Genomic DNA, 22,005 nt, shown 5'->3' with positions numbered 1-22,005 from the left:
TGAACACAATTCAGTAATAGCTAAGTATTTAAGACTCTGCTATTAAATTCCCCATTTTTCCTTTCTTAAATTAAAGAAAATAATGATTTTCATATACATGTATGACGATATTTTACAGCTTTCTGAAAGGGATTTTTTTATTTAGGCAAGCACTTTCTACTGCTTTTTATGCTTCTTATAATGTAATATAAAGGGTAGAAAAAAGTTAATAATCAAACTTCAGAACTAGAGACCCCTTGACCACCAAACTGTGAAAAGTCAACCTCCACCAATGAAACTTCAGGAAAAATTGAAAGTCTGTGTTAATGCATGTACTTTTAAGAATACATTTTTCATGTTTTTCAAAATACATCAAGTTTTAAGTAGAAGTACAGATTAGTTATTTTTCAAATAATTTATTCATATTCATTGCCTTGTCAGGCATATGTTCTGAATTACACTTGCACCTTAAGAAAGTTTCTTATTCAAATATTGTAAAAAATTATCAATGACAGTGGACAATACTTCCTTTCATTCTTTTAATGTCAACAAGGCTCCCAGTTGAATGCCATAATTTGACCTTCTTAGGCCCGAGAACACAGTTATTTTGTAGTGCATTTCTTTTAGACAATAAATTCAAATTAAAAAAATCTGCACCTGCTCTTTCTCAAAATGATTTTACAGTGTAGTGTACTACCAGTGAGACAAATAATATCAAAATTATACAAACTTCTACCAGCTCTAACTCAAAATATTGACAAATCTGTGTTAAGGGGATGTAAAATTCAGTTTGACAGCTTCAGACGTGCTAAAATTTGACCTTTTAGAACTGGACTAATTTACTTCTTAACATAAAGATTCAGCACCCAATTTTTTTTTACATGTAATTACATCCCCCTACTTAATATTGCATGCATTTAATATCAAGAAATAAATTGGGAAAGTGTATCAAATAAAACATGCAAGTTATACACTGTTTACACTAGGGACTATATTCGTAGACAACGAAAACCAAAGAACGATAACTGTGTCCTTGGACCACATGTATAATGGTTTACTTTTATAAATTGTTATTTGGACGGATAGTTGTCTCATTGGCAAACACACCACATCTTCCTATATATCTATGTATAACAGTGTGTAGAAAAATATTCAATACACTACTTTGTGAATTCTGTCAGTGAATATTTCATCAGGGGGGGGGGGCAATAGGGGTCTGTTAACAGGTTAACAACACCTAGATTTTGGCAAAAACAGGTCACAAAAAATGCTGATAACATTTAACGAACAACTTGATCTCAAATAACAGTTACCAGCACCTTGAAAAGGGCCATAACAGGTTAACACAAAAAGGTATATTTCCCCCACCCCATCCCCACCCCCTCATTCCATTTATTTTTTTTAAAATAGAAAGTTCAGAAATATACTTTTGTGTGAATACAAGGGATTTTCAAGTCAGACTGAGGTGGTGATGTTTCAAACATTTATTAGCACGGAATTCACTGCCAAGTTATCAATTTTAATTTGTTATGATGGATCATGGAGTGCGGAAACTGAGAGCCTCTAGGCTCTTACTCTGCAAATTGCAATATATCTATACATTTTTACATTTATAAATGATATTATAAGGCCGGTGGCAATATAAGATAGTTTTCTATTAGAAAAATCTACTTACGGGTGTCTACTATTTCCGATGTAATTTACAGGTTGTAGTTTGTTCGGCTTCAGCATCTAAAATGGCGCCAACGATAGCGTGCCTCAATCGATACTCCTCTGGGGTCACCTTAAACTACGTAGAGTATTGCAAGAGTCTTCCGAATAATTTGTGCACTGCGAGATTGATTGGCAACTTTCGTTATTTAATAGATTTTTCCTGCCTCAAATTTACCCAAAATGAAATTTATATGGAAAACATAAAGAAAATAAGTGATAATGTTTTTTTTTCATTTCCAATATTAAAAAAAAATACATCAAAATTTAATTAAACATGATTACGCGTTTTCAAGTCACTATGATCATCCCGACATCCCGTATTTTTTTAAGAACATCTGTAATTCTTTAATTTATAACTGATAAGTCAAGTTGACAAATTTTTCACCACGGCACCAGTCAGTAATTGCACAAATGTATATGCAATCACTTATAAAGTTTCAGATGCTTTAATATTCAATAAATAAATAATACTTCGGCAATCTGTTGATTTTTAACTCAAGTCGCAGCGGTTTGTGCAGCAGTTTGACTTTGAGCTACTTATTTTTTTTAATATCAAAAATATTAATTAATTAAATAGGAAGAAGCAAGAATTAAAGTTGATTATTTTTTCTATTTAATTAAGGGGACATGGTACACTTTCAGTTAACATAAACCGTCTTCTTTCTAATTTTTATTTTATTTTTAAAAGGGGAGCAACCCCTGATAATCACTGTGAAAGTTTCACCCGTTTTTTATCCAAATTTTAAAAATCTGAACATGCCTTGACATGGTCTGACAACATCTTAACGTAATTTTCTATCCGTAGTCTGTTTTGGTCTGACACAGTCGTAACGGATCTTAACAGCCCGCTAGACGATTCAGTCTTTTCCGTCTTGACATGCCTTAACGAACTGATTTACCTGATGAGGCTATCGATCTGAACGACGACTGAACGACCTTAAATATCTTGACGAATTTCTCTAGCGGTAAATCCAGTCAATCAAGATGCAATCAGACCAAAATGACCGTTTCAGACTGAAATCGTGCTACTAGTGATCATTAGGGTAAGGGTTATAGACAGCATTAGGTTAAGGTTATAGACAGTATTAAAGTTAGGGTTATAGACAACAGTAGGGTTAGGGTTATAGACAGCACTTGGGTTAGGGTTATAGACAGCATTAGGGTAGGGTTATAGACAGCATTAGGGTTCGGGTTATAGACATCATTAGGGTTAGGGTTATAGACAGCATTAGGGTTAGGGTTATAGACAGCATTAGGTTAGAGTTATATACAGCATTAGGGTTAGGGTTAAGGAAATCATAAGGGTTAGGGTTATAGACATCATTAGGGTTGGGGTTAAGGACATCATTAGGGTTAGGGTTAACGACATCATTAGGGTTAGGGTTATAGACAGCATTAGGGTTAGGGTGAAGGACATCATTAGGGTTAGGGTTATAGACATCATTAGGGTTAGGGTTATAGACAGCATTAGGGTTAGGGTTATAGACAGCATTAGGTTAGAGTTATATACAGCATTAGGGTTAGGGTTAAGGACATCATAAGGGTTAAGGTTATAGACATCATTAGGGTTGGGGTTAAGGACATCATTAGGGTTAGGGTTAAGGACATCATTAGGGTTAGGGTTATAGACATCATTAGGGTTCCGGTTATAGACAGCATGAGAGTTAGAGTTATAGACAGCATTAGGGTTAGGGTTAAGGACAGCATTAGGGTAAGGGTTATAGACAGCATTACGGTTAGGGTTGTAGACAGCATTAGGTTAGGGTTATAGACATCATTAGGGTTAGGGTTAAGGACATCATTAGGGTTAGTGTTATAGACAGCATTAGGGTTAGGGTTATAGACATCATTAGGGTTAGGGTTAAGGACATCATTAGGGTTAGGGTTATAGACAGCATTAGGGTTAGGGTTAAGGACAGGATTAGGGTTAGGGTTATAGACAGCATTAGGGTTAGGGTGAAGGACATCATTAGGGTTAGGGTTATTGATAGCATTAGAGGTAGAGTTATAGACAGCATTAGGGTAAGAGTTATAGACAGCAATAGGGTTAGGGTTAAGGACATCATTAGGGTCAGGGTTATAGACAGCATTAGGGTTAGGGTAAAGGACATCATTAGGGTTAGGGTTATAGAGAGCATTAGGGTTAGGGTTGAAGACAGCATTTGGTTAGGGTTATAGACAGCATTAGGGTTAGGGTCAAGGACAGCTTTAGGGTTAGGTTTATAGACAGCATTAGGGTTAGGGTTATAGACATCATTAGGGTTAGGGTTAAGGACATCATTAGGTTAGGGTTATAGACAGCATTAGGGTTAGGGTTATAGACATCATTAGGGTTAGGGTTATAGACAGCATTAGGTTAGGGTTATAGACAGCCTTAGGGTTAGGGTTATAGACATCATTAGGGTTAGGGTTATAGACAGCATTAGGTTAGGGTTATAGACAGCATTAGGGTTAAGGTTATAGACAGCATTAGAGTTAGAGTTATAGACAGCATTAGAGTTAGAGTTATAGACAGCATTAGGGTTAGGGTTATAGACAGTATTAGAGTTAGAGTTATAAACAGCATTAGGGTTAGGGTTATAGACAGCATTAGAGTTAGAGTTATAGACAGCATTAGAGTTAGAGTAATAGACAGCATTAGGGTTAGGGTTAAGGACGTCATTAGAGTTAGGGTTATAGACAGCATTAGGGTTGGGGTTAAGGACATCATTAGGGTTAGGGTTATAGACAGCATTAGGGTTAGGGTTATAGACAGCATTAGAGTTTAATTATAGACAGCATTAGGGTTAGGGTTAAGGACATCATTAGGGTTACGGTTATAGACAGCATTAGGGTTAGGGTTGTAGACAGCATTAGGTTAGTGTCATAGACAGCATTAGGGTTAGGGTAAAGGACATTATTAGGGTTAGAGTTATAGACAGCATTAGGGTTAGGGTTAAGGACATCATCAGGGTTAGGGCTATAGACAGCATTAGGGTTAGGGTGAAGGACATCATTAGGGTTAGGGTTATAGATAGCATTAGAGTTAGGGTGAAGGACATCATTAGGGTTAGGGTTATAGATAGCATTAGAGTTAGAGTTATAGACAGCATTACGTTAAAAGTTATAGACAGCATTAGGGTTAGGGTTAAGGACATCATTAGGGTTAGGGTTATAGACAGCATTAGGGTTAGGGTAAAGGAGATCATTAGGGTTAGGGTTATAGAGAGCATTAGGGTTAGGGTTTAGGACATCATTAGGGTAAGGTTTATAGACAGCATTAGGGTTAGGTTATAGACAGCATTAGGGTTAGGGTTATAGACAGCATTAGGGTTAGGGTTGTAGACAGCATTTGGTTAGGGATATAGACAGCAATAGGGTTAGGGTTAAGGACATCATTAGGGTTAGGTTTATAGACAGCATTAGAGTTAGGGTTATAGACATCATTAGGGTTAGGGTTAAGGACATCATTAGGGTTAGGGTTATAGACAGCATAAGGGTTAGGGTTATAGACAGCATTAGGGTTAGGGTTATAGACAGCATTAGGTTAGGGTTATAGACAGCATTAGGGTTAGGGTTAAGGACATCATTAGGGTTAGGTTTATAGATAGCATTAGAGTTAGAGTTAAGGACATCATTAGGGTTAGGGTTATAGATAGCATTAGAGTTAGAGTTATAGACAGCATTAGGGTTAGGGTTATAGACAGCATTAGAGTTAGAGTTATAGACAGCATAAGAGTTAGAGTTATAGACAGCATTAGAGTTAGAGTTATAGACAGCATTAGGGTTAGGGTTATAGACAGCATTAGAGTTAGAGTTATAGACAGCATTAGAGTTAGAGTTATAGACAGCATTAGGGTTAGGGTTAAGGACGTCATTAGGGTTAGGGTTATAGACAGCATTAGGGTTAGGGTTAAGGACATCATTAGGGCTACGGTTATAGACAGCATTAGGGTTAGGGTTATAGACATCATTAGGGTTAGGGTTATAGACAGCATTAGGTTAGGGTTATAGACAGCATTAGGGTTAAGGTTATAGACAGCATTAGAGTTAGAGTTATAGACAGCATTAGAGTTAGAGTTATAGACAGCATTAGGGTTAGGGTTATAGACAGTATTAGAGTTAGAGTTATAAACAGCATTAGGGTTAGGGTTATAGACAGCATTAGAGTTAGAGTTATAGACAGCATTAGAGTTAGAGTTATAGACAGCATTAGGGTTAGGGTTAAGGACGTCATTAGAGTTAGGGTTATAGACAGCATTAGGGTTGGGGTTAAGGACATCATTAGGGTTAGGGTTATAGACAGCATTAGGGTTAGGGTTATAGACAGCATTAGAGTTTAATTATAGACAGCATTAGGGTTAGGGTTAAGGACATCATTAGGGTTAGGGTTATAGACAGCATTAGGGTTAGGGTTGTAGACAGCATTAGGTTAGTGTCATAGACAGCATTAGGGTTAGGGTAAAGGACATTATTAGGGTTACAGTTATAGACAGCATTAGGGTTAGGGTTAAGGACATCATTAGGGTTAGGGCTATAGACAGCATTAGGGTTAGGGTGAAGGACATCATTAGGGTTAGGGTTATAGATAGCATTAGAGTTAGAGTTATAGACAGCATTAGGGTAAAAGTTATAGACAGCATTAGGGTTAGGGTTAAGGACATCATTAGGGTTAGGGTTATAGACAGCATTAGGGTTAGGGTAAAGGAGATCATTAGGGTTAGGGTTATAGAGAGCATTAGGGTTAGGGTTTAGGACATCATTAGGGTAAGGTTTATAGACAGCATTAGGGTTAGGTTATAGACAGCATTAGGGTTAGGGTTATAGACAGCATTAGGGTTAGGGTTGTAGACAGCATTTGGTTAGGGTTATAGACAGCAATAGGGTTAGGGTTAAGGACATCATTAGGGTAAGGTTTATAGACAGCATTAGAGTTAGGGTTATAGACATCATTAGGGTTAGGGTTAAGGACATCATTAGGGTTAGGGTTATAGACAGCATAAGGGTTAGGGTTATAAACAGCATTAGGGTTAGGGTTATAGACAGCATTAGGTTAGGGTTATAGACAGCATTAGGGTTAGGGTTAAGGACATCATTAGGGTTAGGGTTATAGATAGCATTAGAGTTAGAGTTAAGGACATCATTAGGGTTAGGGTTATAGATAGCATTAGAGTTAGAGCTATAGACAGCATTAGGGTTAGGGTTATAGACAGCATTAGAGTTAGAGTTATAGACAGCATAAGAGTTAGAGTTATAGACAGCATTAGGGTTAGGGTTATAGACAGCATTAGGTTAGGGTTATAGACAGCATTAGGGTTAGGGTTAAGGACATCATTAGGGTTAGGGTTATAGATAGCATTAGAGTTAGAGTTAAGGACATCATTAGGGTTAGGGTTATAGATAGCATTAGAGTTAGAGCTATAGACAGCATTAGGGTTAGGGTTGTAGACAGCATTAGAGTTAGAGTTATAGACAGCATAAGAGTTAGAGTTATAGACAGCATTAGAGTTAGAGTTATAGACAGCATTAGGGTTAGGGTTATAGACAGCATTAGAGTTAGAGTTATAGACAGCATTAGAGTTAGAGTTATAGACAGCATTAGGGTTAGGGTTAAGGACGTCATTAGGGTTAGGGTTATAGACAGCATTCGGGTTAGGGTTAAGGACATCATTAGGGTTAGGGTTATAGACAGCATTAGAGTTTGAGTTATAGACAGCATTAGGGTTAGGGTTAAGGACATCATTAGGGTTAGGGTTATAGACAGCATTAGGGTTAGGGTTAAGGACATTAAAAGGGGTTAAGGTTATAGACAGCATTAGGGTTAGGGTTAAGGACATCATTAGGGTTAGGGTTATAGACAGCATTAGGGTTAAGGTTATAGACAGTATTAAGGTTAGGGTTATAGACAACATTATGGTTAGGGTTATAGACAGCATTAGGGTTAGGGTTATAGACAGCATTAGGTTAGGGTTATAGAGAGCATTAGGGTTAGGGTTATAGACAGCATTAGGGTTAGGGTTATAGACAGCATTAGGTTAGGGTTATAGACAGCATTAGGGTTAGGGTTATAGACAGCATTAGGGTTAGGGTTATAGACAGCATGAGAGTTAGAGTTATAGACAGCATTAGGGTTAGGGTTAAGGACATCATTAGGGTAAGGGTTATAGACAGCATTAGGTTAAGGTTATAGACAGTATTAGGGTTAGGGTTATAGACAACATTAGGGTTAGGGTTATAGACAGCATTAGGGTTAGGGTTATAGACAGCATTAGGTTAGGGTTATAGACAGCATTAGGGTTAGGGTTATAGACATCATAAGGGTTAGGGTTATAGACAGCATTAGGGTTAAGGTTATAGACAGTATTAGGGTTAGGGTTATAGACAACATTAGGGTTAGGGTTATAGACAGCATTAGGGTTAGGGTTATAGACAGCATTACGGTTAGGGTTATAGACAGCATTAGGTTAGGGTTATAGACAGCATTAGGGTTAGGGTTTAGGACATCATTAGGGTAAGGTTTATAGACAGCATTAGGGTTAGGTTATAGACAGCATTAGGGTTAGGGTTATAGACAGCATTAGGGTTAGGGTTGTAGACAGCATTTGGTTAGGGTTATAGACAGCAATAGGGTTAGGGTTAAGGACATCATTAGGGTTAGGTTTATAGACAGCATTAGAGTTAGGGTTATAGACATCATTAGGGTTAGGGTTAAGGACATCATTAGGGTTAGGGTTATAGACAGCATAAGGGTTAGGGTTATAAACAGCATTAGGGTTAGGGTTATAGACAGCATTAGGTTAGGGTTATAGACAGCATTAGGGTTAGGGTTAAGGACATCATTAGGAGTAGGGTTATAGATAGCATTAGAGTTAGAGTTAAGGACATCATTAGGGTTAGGGTTATAGATAGCATTAGAGTTAGAGCTATAGACAGCATTAGGGTTAGGGTTATAGACAGCATTAGAGTTAGAGTTATAGACAGCATAAGAGTTAGAGTTATAGACAGCATTAGGGTTAGGGTTATAGACAGCATTAGGTTAGGGTTATAGACAGCATTAGGGTTAGGGTTAAGGACATCATTAGGGTTAGGGTTATAGATAACATTAGAGTTAGAGCTATAGACAGCATTAGGGTTAGGGTTATAGACAGCATTAGAGTTAGAGTTATAGACAGCATAAGAGTTAGAGTTATAGACAGCATTAGGGTTAGGGTTATAGACAGCATTAGAGTTAGAGTTATAGACAGCATTAGAGTTAGAGATATAGACAGCATTAGGGTTAGGGTTAAGGACGTCATTAGGGTTAGGGTTATAGACAGCATTAGCGTTAGGGTTAAGGACATCATTAGGGCTACGGTTATAGACAGCATTAGGGTTAGGGTTATAGACAGCATTAGAGTTTGAGTTATAGACAGCATTAGGGTTAGGGTTAAGGACATCATTAGGGTTAGGGTTATAGACAGCATTAGGGTTAGGGTTAAGGACATTAAAAGGGGTTAATGTTATAGACAGCATTAGGGTTAGGGTTAAGGACATCATTAGGGTTAGGGTTATAGACAGCATTAGGGTTAAGGTTATAGACAGTATTAGGGTTAGGGTTATAGACAACATTAGGGTTAGGGTTATAGACAGAATTAGGGTTAGGGTTATAGACAGCATTAGGTTAGGGTTATAGAGAGCATTAGGGTTAGGGTTATAGACAGCATTACGGTTAGGGTTATAGACAGCATTAGGTTAGGGTTATAGACAGCATTAGGGTTAGGGTTATAGACAGCATTAGGGTTAGGGTTATAGACAGCATGAGAGTTAGAGTTATAGACAGCATTAGGGTTAGGGTTATAGACAGCATGAGAGTTAGAGTTATAGACAGCATTAGGGTTAGGGTTAAGGACAGCATTAGGGTTAGGGTTATAGACAGCATTAGGGTTAGGGTTGTAGACAGCATTAGGTTAGGGTTATAGACAGCATTAGGGTTAGGGTTAAGGACATTATTAGGGTTAGAGTTATAGACAGCATTAGGGTTAGGGTTATAGACAGCATTACGGTTAGGGTTATAGACAGCATTAGGTTAGGGTTATAGACAGCATTAGGGTTAGGGTTATAGACAGCATGAGAGTTAGAGTTATAGACAGCATTAGGGTTACGGTTAAGGACAGCATTAGGGTTAGGGTTATAGACAGCATTAGGGTTAGGGTTGTAGACAGCATTAGGTTAGGGTTATAGACAGCATTAGGGTTAGGGTTAAGGACATCATTAGGGTTAGGGTTATAGACAACATTAGGGTTAGGGTTATGGACAGCATTACGGTTAGGGTTATAGACAGCATTAGAGTTAGAGTTATAGACAGCATAACAGTTAGAGTTATAGACAGCATTAGAGTTAGATTTATAGACAGCATTAGGGTTAGGGTTATAGACAGCATTAGAGTTAGAATTATAGACAGCATTAGAGTTAGAGTTATAGACAGCATTAGGGTTAGGGTTAAGGACGTCATTAGGGTTAGGGTTATAGACAGCATAAGGGTTAGGGTTAAGGACATCATTAGGGCTACGGTTATAGACAGCATTAGGGTTAGGGTTATAGACAGCATTAGAGTTTGAGTTATAGACAGCATTAGGGTTAGGGTTAAGGACATCATTAGGGTTAGGGTTATAGACAGCATTAAAGTTAGGGTTAAGGACATTATTAGGGTTAGGGTTATAGACAGCATTAGGGTTAGGGTTAAGGACATCATTAGGGTTAGGGTTATAGACAGCATTAGGGTTAAGGTTATAGACAGTATTAGGGTTAGGGTTATAGACAACATTAGGGTTAGGGTTATAGACAGCATTAGGGTTAGGGTTATAGACAGCATTAGGTTAGGGTTATAGAGAGCATTAGGGTTAGGGTTATAGACAGCATTAGGGTTAGGGTTATAGACAGCATTAGGTTAGGGTTATAGACAGCATTAGGGTTAGGGTTATAGACAGCATTAGGGTTAGGGTTATGGACAGCATGAGAGTTAGAGTTATAGACAGCATTAGGGTTAGGGTTAAGGACAGCATTAGGGTTAGGGTTATAGACAGCATTAGGGTTAGGGTTGTAGACAGCATTAGGTTAGGGTTATAGACAGCATTAGGGTTAGGGTTAAGGACATTATTAGGGTTAGAGTTATAGACAGCATTAGGGTTAGGGTTATAGACAGCATTACGGTTAGGGTTATAGACAGCATTAGGTTAGGGTTATAGACAGCATTAGGGTTAGGGTTATAGACAGCATGAGAGTTAGACTTATAGACAGCATTAGGGTTACGGTTAAGGACAGCATTAGGGTTAGGGTTATAGACAGCATTAGGGTTAGGGTTGTAGACAGCATTAGGTTAGGGTTATAGACAGCATTAGGGTTAGGGTTAAGGACATCATTAGGGTTAGGGTTATAGACAGCATTAGGGTTAGGGTTATGGACAGCATTACGGTTAGGGTTATAGACAGCATTAGGTTAGGGTTATAGACAGCATTAGGGTTAGGGTTATAGACAGCATGAGAGTTAGAGTTATAGACAGCATTAGGGTTACGGTTAAGGACAGCATTAGGGTTAGGGTTATAGACAGCATTAGGGTTAGGGTTGTAGACAGCATTAGGTTAGGGTTATAGACAGCATTAGGGTTAGGGTTAAGGACATGATTAGGGTTAGGGTTATAGACAACATTAGGGTAAGGGTTATAGACAGCATTAGGGTTAGGGTTATAGACAGCATTAGGTTAGGGTTATAGACAGCATTAGGGTTAGGGTTATAGACAGCATTAGAGTTAGAGTTATAGACAGCATTAGGGTTAGGATTAAGGACATCATTAGGGTTAGGGTTATAGACAGCATTAGGTAATGGTTATAGACAGCATTAGGGTTAGGGTTAAAGACATCATTAGGGTTAGGGTTATAGACAGCATTAGGGTTAGGGTTATAGACAGCATTAGGGTTAGGGTTATAGACAGCATTAGGGTTAGGGTTATAGACAGCATGAGAGTTAGAGTTATAGACAGCATTAGGGTTAGGGTTAAGGACATCATTAGGGTAAGGGTTATAGACAGCATTAGGTTAAGGTTATAGACAGTATTAGGGTTAGGGTTATAGACAACATTAGGGTTAGGGTTATAGAGAGCATTAGGGTTAGGGTTATAGACAGCATTAGGTTAGGGTTATAGACAGCATTAGGGTTAGGGTTATAGACAGCATTAGGGTTAGGGTTATAGACAGCATTAGGGTTAGGGTTATAGACAGCATTAGGGTTAGGGTTATAGACAGCATGAGAGTTAGAGTTATAGACAGCATTAGGGTTAGGGTTAAGGACATCATTAGGGTAAGGGTTATAGACAGCATTAGGTTAAGGTTATAGACAGTATTAGGGTTAGGGTTATAGACAACATTAGGGTTAGGGTTATAGAGAGCATTAGGGTTAGGGTTATAGACAGCATTAGGTTAGGGTTATAGACAGCATTAGAGTTAGGGTTATAGACATCATTAGGGTTAGGGTTATAGACAGCATTAGGGTTAGGGTTATAGACAGCATTAGGTTAGAGTTATAGACAGCATTAGGGTTAGGGTTATAGAAAGCATGAGAGTTAGAGTTATAGACAGCATTAGGGTTAGGGTTAAGGACAGCATTAGGGTTAGGGTTATAGACAGCATTAGGGTTAGGGTTGTAGACAGCATTAGGTTAGGGTTATAGACAGCATTAGGGTTCGGGTTAAGGACATTATTAGGGTTAGAGTTATAGACAGCATTAGGGTTAGGGTTATAGACATCATCAGGGTTAGGGTTAAGGACATCATTAGGGTTAGGGTTATAGACAGCATTAGGGTTAGGGTTATAGACAGCATTAGAGTTAGAGTTATAGACAGCATTAGAGTTAGAGTTATAGACAGCATTAGGGTTAGGGTTAAGGACGTCATTAGGGTAAGGGTTATAGACAGCATTAGGGTTAGGGTTAAGGACATCTTTAGGGCTAGGGTTATAGACAGCATTAGGGTTAGGGTTATAGACAGCATTAGAGTTTGAGTTATAGACAGCATTAGGGTTAGGGTTAAGGACATCATTAGGGTTAGGGTTATAGACAGCATTAGGGTTAGGGTTAAGGACATTATTAGGGTTAGTGTTATAGACAGCATTAGGGTTAGGGTTAAGGACATCATAAGGGTTAGGTTTATAGACAGCATTAGGGTTAGGGTTATAGACAGCATTAGGTTAGGGTTATAGACAGCATTAGGGTTAGGGTTATAGACAGAATTAGAGTTAGAGTTATAGACAGCATTAGGGTTAGGGTTAAGGACATCATTAGGGTAAGGGTTATAGACAGCATTAGGTTAAGGTTATAGACAGTATTAGGGTTAGGGTTATAGACAACATAAGGGTTAGGGTTATAGACAGCATTAGGGTTAGGGTTATAGACAGCATTAGGTTAGGGTTATAGAGAGCATTAGGGTTAGGGTTAAGGACATCATTAGGGGCAGGTTTATAGACAGCATTAGGGTTAGGTTATAGACAGCATTATGGTTAGGGTTATAGACAGCATTAGGTAATGGTTATAGACAGCATTAGGGTTCGAGTTATAGACATCATTAGGGTTAGGGTTATAGACAGCATAAGGGTTAGGGTTATAGACAGCATTAGGTTAGGGTTATAGACAGCATTAGGGTTAGGGTTATAGACAGCATTAGGGTTAGGGTTATAGACAGCATGAGAGTTAGAGTTATAGACAGCATTAGGGTTAGGGTTAAGGACATCATTAGGGTAAGGGTTATAGACAGCATTAGGTTAAGGTTATAGACAGTATTAGGGTTAGGGTTATAGACAACATTAGGGTTAGGGTTATAGACAGCATTAGATTTAGGGTTATAGACAGCATTAGGTTAGGGTTATAGACAGCATTAGGGTTAGGGTTATAGACATCATTAGGGTTAGGGTTATAGACAGCATTAGGGTTAGGGTTATAGACAGCATTAGGTTAGAGTTATAGACAGCATTAGGGTTAGGGTTATAGACAGCATGAGAGTAAGAGTTATAGACAGCATTAGGGTTAGGGTTAAGGACAGCATTAGGGTTAGGGTTATAGACAGCATTAGGGTTAGGGTTGTAGACAGCATTAGGTTAGGGTTATAGACAGCATTAGGGTTCGGGTTAAGGACAGTATTAGGGTTAGAGTTATAGACAGCATTAGGGTTAGGGTTAAGAACATCATAAGGGTTAGGGTTATAGACATCATTAGGGTTAGGGTTAAGGACATCATTAGGGTTAGGGTTAAGGACATCATTAGGGTTAGGGTTATAGACAGCATTAGGGTTAGGGTTATAGACAGCATTACGGTTAGGGTTATAGACAGCATTAGGTTAGGCTTATAGACAGCATTAGGGTTAGGGTTATAGACAGCATGAGAGTTAGAGTTATAGACAGCATTAGGGTTACGGTTCAGGACAGCATTAGGGTTAGGGTTATAGACAGCATTAGGGTTAGGGTTGTAGGCAGCATTAGGTTAGGGTTATAGACAGCATTAGGGTTAGGGTTAAGGACATCATTAGGGTTAGGGTTATAGACAGCATTAGGGTTAGGGTTATAGACATCATTAGGGTTAGGGTTAAGGACATCATTAGGGTTAGGGTTATAGACAGCATTAGGGTTAGGGTTAAGGACATCATTAGGGTTAGGGTTATAGACAGCATTAGGGTTAGGGTGAAGGATATCATTAGGGTAAGGGTTATAGATAGCATTAGAGTTAAAGTTATAGACAGCATTAGGGTAAGAGTTATAGACAGCATGAGGGTTAGGGTTAAGGACATCATTAAGGTTAGGGTCATAGACAGCATTAGGGTTAGGGTAAAGGACATCATTAGGGTTAGGGTTATAGAGAGCATTAGGATTAGGGTTAAGGACATCATTAGGGTAAGGTTTATAGACAGCATTAGGATTAGGTTATAGACAGCATTAGGTTTAGGGTTATAGACAGCATTAGGGTTAGGGTTGTAGACAGCATTTGGTTAGGGTTATAGACAGCATTAGGGTTAGGGTTAAGGACATCATTAGGGTTAGGTTAATAGACAGCATTAGGGTTAGGGTTATAGACATCATTAGGGTTAGGGTTAAGGACATCATTAGGTTTAGGGTTATAAACAGCTTTAGGGTTAGGGTTATAGACGGTATTAGGGTTAGGGTTATAGACAGCATTAAGTTAGGGTTATAGACAGCATTGGGGTAACGGTTAAGGACATCATTAGGGTTAGGGTTATAGATAGCATTAGAGTTAGAGTTAAGGACATCATTAGGGTTAGGGTTATAGATAGCATTAGAGTTAGAGTTATAGACAGCATTAGGGTTAGAGTTATAGACAGCATTAGAGTTAAATTATAGACAGCATTAGGGTTAGGGTTATAGACAGCATTAGAGTTAGAGTTATAGACAGCATTAGAGTTAAATTATAGACAGCATTAGGGTTAGGGTTATAGACAGCATTAGAGTTAGAGTTATAGACAATCATTAGGGTTAGAGTTATAGACAGCATTAGGGTTAGGGTTATAGACACTATTACAGTTAGAGTTATAGACAGCTTTATGGTTAGGATTATAGACAGCATTAGAGTTAGGGTTATAGACAGCATTAGGGTTAGGGTTAAGGACATTATTAGGGTTAGGGTTATAGACAGCATTAGGGTTAGGGTTAAGGACATCATTAGGGTTAGGGTTATAGACAGCTTAAGGGTTAGGGTTATAGACAGCATTAGCTTATGGTTATAGACAGCATAAGGGTTAGGGTTATAGACAGCATTAGAGTGAGAGTTATAGACAGCATTAGGGTTAGGGTTAAGAACATCATTAGGGTAAGGGTTATAGACAGCGTTAGGTTAGGGTTATAGACAGCATTAGGGTTAGGGTAATAGACAGCATTATAGTTAGAGTTATAGACAGCATTAGGGTTAGGGTTAAGGACATCATTAGGGTTAGGGTTATAGACAGCATTAGGTTAGGGATATAGACAGCCTTAGGATTAGGGTTATAGACATCATTAGGGTTAGGGTTATAGACAGCATTAGGGTTAGGGTTATAGACAGCATTAGAGTTAGAGTTATAGACAGCATTAGGGTTAGGGTTAAGGACATCATTAGGGTTAGGGTTATAGACAGCATTAGGTTAGGGTTATAGACAGCCTGAGGGTTAGGGTTTTAGATATCGTTAGGGTTAGGGTTATAGACAGCATTAGGGTTAGGGTTATAGACAGCATTAGGTTAGGGTTATAGACAACATTAAGTTTAGGGTTATAAACAGCATTAGAGTAAGAGTTATAGACAGCATTAGGGTTAGGGTTAAGGACATCATTAGGGTTAGGGTTATAGGCAGCATTAGGTTAGGGTTATAGACAGCATGAGAGTTAGAGTTGTAGACAGCATTAGGGTTAGGGTTAAGGACATCATTAGGGTTAGGGTTATAGACAGCATTAGGTTAGGGTTATAGACAGCATTAGGGTTAGGGCTACAGACATCATTAGGGTTAGGGTTATAGAAAGCATTAGGTTAGGGTTATAGACAGCATAAGGGTTAGGGTTATAGACAGCATTAGAGTTAGAGTTACAGACAGCATTAGGGTTAGGGTTAAGGACATCATTAGGGTTAGGGTTATAGACAGCATTAGGTTAGAGTTATAGACAGCATTAGGGTTAGGGCTATAGACATCATTAGGGTTAGGGTTATAGACAGCATTAGGTTAGGGTTATAGACAGCATTAGGTTAAGGCTATAGACATCATTAGGGTTAGGGTTATAGACAGCATTAGGTTAGGGTTATAGACAGCATTAGGGTTAGGGCTATAGACATCATTAGGGTTAGGGTTATAGACAGCATTAGGTTAGGGTTATAGACAGCCTTAGGGTTAGGGTTATAGACATCATTAGGTTAGGGTTATAGACAGCATTAGGTTAGGGTTATAGACAGCATTACGGTTAGGGTTATAGACAGCATTATGGTTAGGGTTATAGACAGCATTAGAGTTAAAGTTATAGACATCATTAGGGTTAGGGTTATAGACAGCATTAGGTTAGGGTTATAGACAGCATTAGGGTTAGGGTTATAGACAGCATTAGAGTTAGAGTTATAGACAGCATTAGAGTTAGGGTTATAGACAGCATTAGGGTTAGGGTTATAGACAGCATTAGGGTTAAGGTTATAGACAGCATTAGGGTTAGGGTTATAGACAGCATTAGGGTTAGGGTTATAGACAGCATTAGGGTTAGGGTTATAGACAGCATTAGGGTTAGGGTTATAGTCAGCATTAGGGTTAGGGTTACAGACAGCATTAAAGTTAGAGTTATAGACAGCATTAGGGTTAGGGTTATTGACAGCATTAGGGTAAGGGTTATACACAGCACTAGGGTAGGGGTTATAGACAGTATTAGTGATAGGGTTATTGACAGCATTAAGGTTAGGGGTATAGACGACATTAAGGTCAGGGTTATTGACAGCATTAGGGTCAGTGTTGAACACAACACTCGGATTATATACAGCATTATGGTTACGCATAAGGGTTAGGGTTATAGAAAGCATTAGGGTTAAACCAATAGGCAGCATAAGGGTTTAACTCAGGATTGAGGTTAAGGTTATAGACGGCATAAGGGTTATTGACAGCATTAGGGTAAGGGTTATAGACAGCATTAGGGTTAGGGTTATAAACAGCATTAGGGTTAGGGTTATTGACACCATTAGGGTTAGGGTTATAGATAGCATTATGGTTAGGGTTATAGACATCATTAGTGTTAGGGTTATTGACAGCAGTAGTGTTAGGGTTATTGACAGTATTAAGGTAAGGGTTATTGAAAGCATTAGGGTTAGGGTTATAGACCTCATTAGAGTAAGGGTTATAGACAGCATTAGGGTTAGGGTTATATACAGCATAATGGTTATAGACAGCAATAAGGTTAGGGTTATAGACAATATTTATGTGCTATAGGTAAGGGTTAAACACAGCATTACGGTTATAGACTGCACCACGATTAGGTTATATTCAGTACTATTAGGTTATAGTCAGTACTAGGGTTAGAGTTATAGACAGCAATACGGTTAATGATGTCGTTATGGTTTGGGTTATACGCAGAATTAGGGTAAGGATTTAAGACAACATTGGGGTTATAGTCAGCACTTAGGTTAGGGTTATAGATAGTATGAGGGATAAAGACTGCTTTAGGCTATGGGTTATAGACAGCATAAAGATTATAGACAGCATAAGTGTTTTAAGTTTATAGACAGAATTAGGGTTAAGTGAATGGACTGCATTAGTGTAAAAGAAAGCATTTGGATTAAAGACAGCACTGGGATTAGGGTCATAGACAGTTCAAGAGTAATACCCTGCATAAGTGTTTTGGTTATAGAGAGCATTTGAGTTATTGTCAGCACTTGGATAAGGGTTATGGACAGCATTAGGGTTATAGACAGCCTAAGGGTGTGTGTTATATACATCATTAGTGCTTTCGATAGTATTATGGTTAAAGTCAGCATCAATGTTAGGATTATATACATCATTAATTTAAGGGTTCTAGACATAATTATTGTTAGATTTATGGACTGCACTAGTGTTATAGTCAATATTAGGGTTAGGATTATAGATAACATTAGGGTTAGGGTTATATATAGCATAAGGGTTAGGGTTTTAGAGTAGACAGAACTAGGGTTAGGGTTATGGAATACATTAGTGTTATAGTCAGCTTTAAGGTCAGGGTTGTAGACAGCACTGGGGTTATATACAGCATCTGGGTTATAGTCAGCACTAGGGTTAGGGTTATAGACAGCAATATGGTTATATACAGCATTAGTGGGATAGACATCATTAGGGTTATATACAGCATAATGGTTATAGACACTAATAAGGTTAGGGTTATGGACTGCATTAAGATTTTGGTTATAAACAGCATTAGGGTTAGGGTTATGGTTATAGTCAGCAGTCAGTCAGTGACAAAATTGCTCAATGAATGAGGAAAGCACCAAAGTTGGCATGATGGTACATATGTCTGTACTGAGCAATATAAGTTATCATCCCACCCTCAACATCTAATATGGCGGCTTATTTCAAGACGGCCGCCATACATTCTAAAATATTTTCAAGTATTGCAAAAACCACAGTGGTTTTGATGATAGAAGCACAAAATTCAACATATTTGAATGACTTGGTGTACTTAGCACGATTTTGTTTTTATCTATCTTTGAAATTCAAAATGGCAGCTATTTTGAAAATGGCTGCCTTGAAAAATAAGCAAATATTCATTATTGAGAATTGACCTGAATTTTAATATTTTTTCAAGTCATTTAGTCTCTGTTTCAGGTTTGTCCTTTTAATTTTGCCAGCTTGTCGTTTTATATACAAAAAAGTAGCTTTTATAAGAAGCTACAGTAGTAGCTTTCATTAAAAGTTGCAATATTTTTTGTCTTGTGATTTGAGCTTTATCTGCCCTAAGATATTATTCACTGCCTGTCTTATTTCTTTGGTCGCAATATATTGCAATTTGAGATATCATTCTGTAATTTGAAAAGTGTATCAACACATATCAGTGAAATGGCTGGAATTGATGACAACAAGAACAAGAACATTGAAATGGTAGAAACTAAATCACTTAGGGATATCGAGAAACCCACAACTGAAGACACTTTCACAGAGGACAACTCAGAATTGACTTTTCGACAATTGTATCAATTCTTTTTATCAGATACTAGTAGGAAATCTGATGCTCAAGGAACAGTTTAGATTGACCGCAAAATAAAACAGAAGCGCGAGTTAATAGAATATGTGTTGGTAAACACATATGATGATCCCTAGGCCTTACGAAAAGCATTGAAGCGTCACTTCAGCACAAAAGACGACCAGACCACATTGGAAAATAATCATTCCTCCGATGATGTAAAGACAAAGATTCTACAAGGCATGTACTAGAGATAAATCCAGAAACGACCAACAAGGCGTTAAAACAAATGAAACCCTCAATAGCCAACCAGATGGCGAATATATGGATAAAAAAATGCCAATTATGCCCATTGGCAAGTCTTCTTTGGTGATGGCTCAGTATCACCGACAGACAAAGAGTATATGAGCAGTCCTTTGGAAAATGAAGTGCGCAACCTCACTCAAATGTCACAAAACTAGCTAATATTATGCTTTCAGCTAATCAGTGTAACCGTGGATTTGCCAATTTATATAACCTTGGGTCTTTTGATCAATATAATCGTGGAAGATCACCATATCAATGGAAGATCACCTGATCAATATACACGTTGAAGATCCCCTGAGCAATATAATCGCGGTAGATCGACAGATAGAAATACATCCCAGTTTAATTCCTATCGACCAGCAACACCTCCACCAAGCCAGAGATCATATAGTCCCTAAGGACAACGGTCAGCATCTGTACGGACAAACTCCAGAAATCCCAGTTATTTCAGGCAACGATCACCTTTACTAGGGTACAGAGCAAATGAAAGCGCTACCACAACCACAGAGTCTTTAAACAGCAACGGGTCGGGCCAGTAGGCCAACGCTCGACTCCCAAGTTTATTGGCCATGAAATATTACCTCATAATAAAAGCAAACAGAGGCTCACGGCCTCGTCCGATATTGTCAGATGAACCATAGGGAAAAGCCTAGCAGTACCAGGTAATATTTATGAGAAACTATTTCCAGTAGATAGTGAAGATTCTGAGACCGTAATGCCTCGTGGTTTAGGCGAACAGCTGGTGACTAGGAAGATTATAAAAAACACCTCTCACGACATTGATAGAGTAAACATACAATGGGATGTGTGCAAAGCACCGTTAACAGCTTATACTTTGGCTAGCTATTTTGGACACACTGGGCGCAGTGATAAATCTGAATAGTCCCAAACTTACCATCAATAACATAATGATAACAGTGGGGACGAGATTTGAACTCAACAAGTTTGCATAAAACGAACCATCACAGTTCCGCCAAACTATTGGTTACATAGACTAACTTGACGATATAGTAGGTACATAAAGGCAACAGTAGTATATCGATGTTCAAAACTCATCAATCGATACGGTAGATGAAAAACCCAATAAGTGACGTAAGACGTGACAATGAAGAGACACGGTGCCCTCGACACTGCCTCAAATTTCAGATAAGTTACCTAATATGCCACCACATTTAACCGATTAATATCAACCTTCAACCTATTTCATTCCAACCATTAAATCTGAAAGCGATTAAAGAACATTTACAATAACATGTAACATTTTCTAACAGGTTCTAGTCATTTTTTATCAGAAATTATGCAAATAGGGTAAGCTGGCAATAATTAAAGCCTTGTTTTCAAATTCTTTAAAAAATTGAAACAGGGGAGGGGGTATAAAATGTATAGTAAAGAAAAACTTAAAGTATACATAGTGATTTCTTTAAGACTTTAATTCTGATTAATGAGTATTAATGTGAGAAAAACTGATTTTAGAGAGTTTTCTATTTGAATAAATGTCTGTATAGGTTGCACTTTGTTCATAAAAAATTAATTTTGTTTACATACTGGTTCCCAGTTATGCTCTCTGTGTTCCATATCGCAGAGACAGAACTTGGGAATGTTACCAGTAAATAAACACGTGCATATTGTTTACATTGAAATCTGTGGTAACCTTTCATTCGAGGTAGGGGTAGTTAAGAAAATTAGTGTAAGTTTAAACTCTGAGAAGTTCAGGGCATATAAACGTTGAAAATATGCCGCACAGCCCTATATTTTGACCTGTGAAAAAAGTTGTGGTGCATATGAACTTTCAATACTAGGATAAGATTTTCTTCAAAACTTCATAGTAAAAGTGGTACAGTTTTAGCCGTAAAAGGAGTTCCTATGGGAAATTGCATTGTCAATATTTACAGAAATGCAACCTACAGCAGTTTCATTGGAAAGGCTTTGCAATGCAGCATATGTAGTAAGTGAATACAGCTCGTTAAATATATATCAAATATATATCAAACTTTAAAAACAATAATACATACATGTCTCTAATTCTTCGTCAATTTATCCCTTTCTGCACCCTTTGTATAAAATAATTAAATCAAAATATTGTTCGTTTCATCTCAGTTCTTCATTGGTTAAAATCCGATTATGACGTCGAATCTTCTTGTTTTCCTCTGAATTTTCTATTGTGACGCATTTAAAAAAGGCGACCATGCCTGATGACGTCACACAGAAATAACACATCTTTCTACAGATCAGTCGTAAGAAGACATACGTTTGTCTGCGTATTGTTTAAAAATCTTTAGAGAAATCTAAACCTCGTGTTATACGATATTTATCCACTCTCGACAGTTGAATTTTAAATATTTAAAATATT

At 37.9% G+C, this 22,005-nt stretch overlaps 1 protein-coding gene across 1 annotated transcript in view; it reads right to left on the bottom strand.

Annotated features, from left to right (window-relative positions):
* Positions 1-2,647, bottom strand: part of LOC143078634 (uncharacterized) — a 109,202-nt gene extending 106,555 nt beyond the window's left edge. The window contains exon 1 of the mRNA XM_076253482.1: positions 1,655-2,647. The gene's annotated coding sequence lies outside the window, so the exon portion shown is untranslated. The remainder of the gene's footprint in view (positions 1-1,654) is intronic.
* Positions 2,648-22,005: the final 19,358 nt, after the last annotated feature.

The sequence above is a fragment of the Mytilus galloprovincialis genome, chromosome 6 (genome assembly GCF_965363235.1).
Source record: "Mytilus galloprovincialis chromosome 6, xbMytGall1.hap1.1, whole genome shotgun sequence".
In the NCBI taxonomy this organism is placed as follows: Eukaryota; Metazoa; Mollusca; class Bivalvia; order Mytilida; family Mytilidae; genus Mytilus; species Mytilus galloprovincialis.
The sequence above is the reverse complement of the archived record's forward strand: the minus strand, read 5'-3'. Positions and strand labels throughout refer to the sequence as shown.